The sequence below is a fragment of the Pseudochaenichthys georgianus genome, chromosome 8 (genome assembly GCF_902827115.2).
Source record: "Pseudochaenichthys georgianus chromosome 8, fPseGeo1.2, whole genome shotgun sequence".
In the NCBI taxonomy this organism is placed as follows: Eukaryota; Metazoa; Chordata; class Actinopteri; order Perciformes; family Channichthyidae; genus Pseudochaenichthys; species Pseudochaenichthys georgianus.
In genome coordinates, this window is record NC_047510.2 from 12,705,470 (window position 1) to 12,711,853 (window position 6,384).

Sequence of the window (6,384 nt, forward strand, 5' to 3'; positions counted from 1 at the left end):
AGCGGCTTTTATTCCAAGTATTTCCTCGTTCCCAAACGGGGAGGGAACGGAATTCGGCCTATACTAGATTTGAGAGCTCTGAACAAATATCTCAAAAGATACAAATTCAGAATGCTCACTCACACATCTCTGTTGCGTTTCGTGCGCCACACCGACTGGTTCACATCAGTCGACCTGAAAGATGCGTATTTCCACATCCCAGTATATTACCCACACAGGAAATATCTGAGGTTCACCTTTCAGGGTGTCTGTTACGAGTACAGAGTACTTCCCTTCGGTCTGTCTCTCAGCCCGTTAAGACAACAGAGTATTCGCCTGGCAACTTATCTGGACGATTGGGTCATTCTCGCACAGTCGGAGCAAGAGGCTATTACGCAGACGAATGTCCTCGTAAAACACCTGCTCGACCTGGGTTTTCGTAATAAACACAGAAAAGAATGTTGTCCCCAGCCCAGACTGTACTCTTCCCCGCGCGTCATGGCACGCGGAGAGTGATGGTTACTATGAAATGCGTAATGGCACTGCGCCACTGGCTACACCCGACTTTTCTAGTACGGGGCGTGCCTATGGGTGCTGTCCTATCGCGGAAGGTGGTCACCACAGACGCATGTCTGACGGGCTGGGGGGGTATATACGAAGGTCGACCTGTGAGGGGTCTCTGGAGCAGAGACCTCCAACGGTCACACGTAAATTATCTGGAGCTTTTAGCGGTGTTCCTCACCCTGAAATGCTTTCTGCCTTTTCTCAGAGGACATCATGTCCTCGTGAGGACAGACAACACGACCACAATATCCTATATAAACCGCCAAGGGGGTTTGCGTTCTCTTCAGTTACACATGCTGGCACGCAAACTGATCTTATGGAGCTGCGGACGTCTCCTCTCTCTGAGAGCGACGCACGTACCAGGAGTGATGCACCTCGGGGCGCATCTGCTGTCCAGAGGTGCATCACTATATGCAGACTGGACTCTACATCCAATAATTGTGAGTCAGCTGTAGGTGCGTTACGGCCGGGCCGCGGTGGATCTGTTCGCATCAAAAGAAAATGCTCAATGTCAGCTGTTCTTTTCAATGCGCGATTTAAACGCACCATTAGGCGTGAACGCGCTCGCGCACGTTTGGCCTCCGGTCCTTCTGTACGCGTTCCCACCCCTGGCTCTGATACCTCCAACTCTGGCCAGAGTGAGAGAACAACGCCACACACTTATCCTGATAGCTCCACACTGGCCTGCAATGTACTGGCTGGCGGAGATATATCAGCTGCTGTGCGGGCAGCCGTGGCAGCTACCGCTACGCAGGGACATACTGTCTCAGGCGGGGGGGGGGGCGATCTTTCACCCACACCCAGAGCGCTTGGCACTATGGGCCGGGCCTGTGAATGGTACAATCTGAATACAGTGAGGCTCCCTCAGAAGGTGATAAACACTATTCAGAGTGCAAGAGCTTCCTCCACCAGGTGTCATATATGACTGTACGTGGAGGGTGTTTGAGGAGTGTTGCCTTCAAGAAGGACACATCTCTTTTCAATGTCCTGTCGGGTGATTTTATCATTTCTACAGGACTTAATTGATAAACACAGAGCTTTCTCTACGATCAAAGTGTACCTGGCTGCTATTGCTGCATGCCATGTGGGCTTTGAGGGAAAGACGGCTAGCCAACATCCTTTGGTCTGCCGTTTTATGAAAGGGGCTCGCAGGCTCCTCCCTGTTTCCAGGTCACTGGTGCCCTTATGGGACTTGGCAGTGGTTTTAGATGGGCTCACTCGACCTCCATTTGAACCCCTGGAAGAAGCTGACATGAAACTCCTGTCACTGAAGACAGTGTTGTTACTGGCTCTGGCATCGGCCAAGCAAGTCAGTGACATTCATGCGCTCTCTGTACATCCTTCATGCACTCAGTTTGCCCCGGGGCAAACAAGAGTGTTGCTGAAGCCCAACCCTGCCTTTATACCTAAGGCGGATGGCTCATGTACCCCCATTGACATTGTGGCATTTCCTCCGCCGCTGTGTTCCTCTGAGGAACAGCGGCCAAATTTGCTGTGTCCAGTTCGTGCTTTACGCATCTATATGGACAGGTCAAAAGAGTTTCGTTGTAATGACCAACTCTTTATATCCTGGGCTAACCCTCAGAAGGGCAAGCCCGTTACCAGGCAACAGCTCTCCCACTGGATTGTGGAAGCGATTGCTCTGGGTTATACGAGTCAGGGTTTGCAGGCACCAACGGGCCTGCGTGCTCATTCTACTCGTGGACTGGCTACATCCTGGGCTTTGTTCAAGGGTGTTTCCATCCAAGACATTTGTGCAGCAGCGAGCTGGTCCTCGCCGCTCACTTTTGTCCGCTTTTACAGGCTAGATGTCTCTGCTCCAAGTGTGGCCCGCGCAGTGCTGGGCCCCGTGTTGAGACAGAGTTCTACCTGTTAAGTGCTGGTTGTTTTGGTGATTTTCGAGATAAGCATGTCTAGCAATACGGGAGTTTCAATATCCCATAGTGAGACATCGAACGGAGTGTTATGAATGAGAACTATAGGTTACTTACGTAACCCCAGGTTACATGAAGTGAGATGTCTCACCAGACGGCCCTTCTTGATAAGGCAAAGCGAGAAGAGGTGCTTATTTTGAATGACGCTACTTAAAGGGTGGGTGGATTCCCTGCCGTTGACGTCAAGATCACCAGCCAATCAGGATTGGCGTAATGAGATTGATGCTTCTGTTTGCATACGCGTTGAGGCGCATCCCATAGTGAGACATCTCACTTCATGTTAATCTGAGAACTGGGGTTACGTAAGTAACCTATAGTTCACACATGAAGAGGCCATTAAGACTTTAGGCCACAATTTAAAAAAGGACAATGTGTACTCGTCACCAGAAGCCAAGCGAGATTGGATAGGTGTTACAAAAGAAAATATATAAACTTTACAGCTCATAGTGTTTCTGTCAGGCTGCCTTTTTTTTTAGTTTGAGTGCTAAAAATTCACTGCCAACTTGACACAGTTCGAGCCTACCTGGTGAACAAAGTGGTGCATTTAGCAGATACAGTTGAGGCCACAATTATTAGCCCCCCAGGAGTTATGGAACATTTTCCTAAAATCCTTCCCAAAGTTTCCAGCATTGATAAAACTTGATATAATCAAACATTCACCAGTGCTATTTAGTAGCTTTTGGTACATTTTGGAAAATAAAATAAGTTTTTAGGCTTGCTTTATATCAAATAAAGTGAAAAATGGGTTGGTCAAAAATATTAGCCCCATATGAATTTTTGCTTTCAAAACACACCAAATCAATCAATCAGCTTTCAAACCACACCTGAGCATTCAATCAACATAAAAGGACTCCAAGAAACAGGCACTTGAATACCTTATTGAGAGGGACTATATTACTACTCCTACTCTCCATGCCAAAGTCAAAGGAAATCATTCTTGAGCTCAGAAAGAAGATAGTGGAGGCTCATGATAAGGGGGAAGGCTATACTGCTATGTCCAAGCGCTTCACAGTGTCTAGAACTGCTCTATGTTGCATCATTGTGAAGTACAAGGAGACAAATTCTGTAAGAAACAAACCTGGGCGTGGTCGAAAGCGCAAGATTTCAAGAACTCTGGAGAGGAAAATAGTCAGAGATGTCAGCAAGAATCCCCTGACATCTGCCAAGATGATTGTTGCTGACCTGGCCTCTTCTGGAGTTGATATTTCAAGGAACACAGTTGTGAGGGCTCTTCATCGTGGTGGGCTTCAGGGCCATCGTCCAAAAAGAGTCCCTTTACTCAAAGAGCGGCAGAGCCAGACTGAGGTTTGCCCATGAACATTTGAAAGGTCAAGATGAGTTTTGGAAGTCTGTACTTTGGTCTGATGAGACTAAACTGGAACTGTTTGGGCACATGGATGTTGTTCATGTTTGGCGAAGAAAGGGAGAGGCCTTCAACCCTAAGAACACATCATGCTGTGGAGCTGTTTTGCAGCTTCAGGCACAGGGAGCCTTGTTCGGGTGCAAGGCATCATGAAAAAATTAAATTATGTTGACATTTTGAGGGATAATATGAAAAAATCTGCTCTTAGTCTTCGCTTAGGTCGTCGCTGGGTCTTCCAACAAGACAATGACCCAAAGCACACATCAAAATTGGTCCAACAGTTCCTAAAGTACACTAAAACCAAGGTGCTGGAGTGGCCCGCACAGAGCCCAGAGCTTAATCGTATTGACAATCTGTGGCGGGTGCTCAAAGTGAATGTCCATACTCGGAAAACACGCAATTTGGACCAGCTGGAACAATTTGCAATGGAAGAATGGGCCAAAATCCCTCAAGAGACCTGTGCCAACCTAGTAAAGAACTACTCTAAGAGGTTGTTGTCAGTTGTGGCTCAGAAAGGGTACACTATTGACTATTAATACCCTGGGGGCTAATATTTTTGACCAACCCATTTTTCACTATATTTGATATAAAGCAAGCCTAAAAACTTGTTTTATGTTCCAAAATGTACCAAAAGCGACTAAATAGCACTGGTGAATGTTTGATTATATCAACTTTTATCAATGCTGGAAACATGGGGAAGAATTTTTGGAAAATGGTCCATAACTCCTGGGGGGCTAATAATTGTGGCCTCAACTGTACATAGCTACTGTAGATGTTCACAAAAAGGGGGTTGGCAGAGACTTAAGACAGAGATAGAAATAAAGTATAATGAAAACTGAACAGAAACACTACCCAAAATTAATAATGAATAAGCACATGTTTCCAAATAGGTTTCAAAATGAACTTAAAAGTTAAAATTGTAAATAATCGCCTGAATTGTCAAATGTGTGAAATGTCCAAAAAAACAGGTATTGCAGGTTTATCCTAGGCGTTAGATCAAAGTCATTGCCCTATTCATGATTGATTTTTAGTCACCTTTTCACTGGCTTTGTCTTACTGATTGAAGACATATATTTCACTTTCAAACTGCATAGATTATCAACAGTGAAATTCACTTGCATAAAAATGTATGTTGAGGATAAGTGGATTGATAATTGGCTCTTTACTTTGAATTTCAGCATGATGAACAGAACTGCAGATTGTTGAAAAAAAACTGTGTACACAAATTCTCATTTTGACACAAGCGATAGGTTCAAAGCCACAGACTCTGCCCAATCTGCATTATTTTTTGAAGCCATCAGCATATTGCGCAGGAGGCAAGCAACTCTGTGGGGGGTGGAGGTGAGGATGACGGCAGTGGACTCGTCTGAGAAGCAGACCGCTGGGCCATCGATCTACAGCACCACATCACTCCAGCTCCATTTACAGAACCAATCACATCCCCTGCTGATTGATGTGCGGTTAATTTAGCTGTCACTAGGGTTTTCATGTTTCTCCTGTAGCTTGATCCAGACTTGAGCAATTGTATTGTATTTTACTTTTACGCCATTAACAACAAAGGCAAGGCAAGGCAAGGCAAGTTTTCAACACAAGGCAATTCAAAGTGCTTTACAAAAAATGAAAGACATTAAGAAAATGGCATTTAAAATCAGTCATTAAAAAGAAAAGATAATAAAATAAACATTAAAAGAAAAAATACATGGATAAAAGTTACAGTGATAAAAGTTACAGTGCAGACAAAGGACATCCTGATTCCTGTGTATTTATGTCACACTGCTGTCAGGAAGACAGAAAGATGCTTTCTTCTGCGTGGGCCATGATAGACCACTACCCTGTCCGGGCTAATTAACCTCAGGGGCCCAGCTCCCTGCCGCCCTGCAGGGTCAGCCGGTGCGGCAGCTGCTTCATCCCGACATCGAGCAGCAAGGAGCTCTTTATTTGCTATGACCTCACCAGTACAGTAGCTGAGGTCTTATTTATCTGATTGTAGAATATGAAACAATGACAGTGTTATAAAACTATAATCACAATATTCTTACTTGTGGCAAAAGTGTATCAAAAATAATGGTATGTCAAACTGAGCCATAACAGTATGAAATATAACATGAACTTATATTGTCACCAAATACTGACAGTACTGGGATGCCTTCCCGCTGATGCAAATAGCCTTGTATTGGAGGTGTAAATGACAACCTTCAGAACCAGCACCACATACAGTATGACATCTAGAATTACATTTGGACCCTATTTTCCACTATTTGGACAACTATTGGTGTTACAGTTGTACATAATAGCACTGCAGTCGGCAGACACGAAACCGGCAGATATGTGACTATATCAGAGATCTGAACCCTGTCAAAATGTGCCTTCCAAAAAGCCATGGACATGTTCAAGAATTGAATTGTCTTACAAAAATATGGAAGGGACCTACAAAGAAAAACATTTTCTTTATCTCTGACTTGATCCGGTCTTAGTTGGATCTCCAAATCTCTCAAAGTCTCGTTCTTAAATCTTATGATGTTTTGAAGAAATCCGCTAAATATT

At 44.7% G+C, this 6,384-nt stretch overlaps 1 pseudogene; it reads left to right on the forward strand.

Annotated features, from left to right (window-relative positions):
- The first annotated feature begins 1,360 nt into the window (after positions 1-1,360).
- LOC139434216 (uncharacterized) lies at positions 1,361-2,383 on the forward strand (annotated as a pseudogene).
- The last annotated feature ends 4,001 nt before the right edge of the window (positions 2,384-6,384 follow it).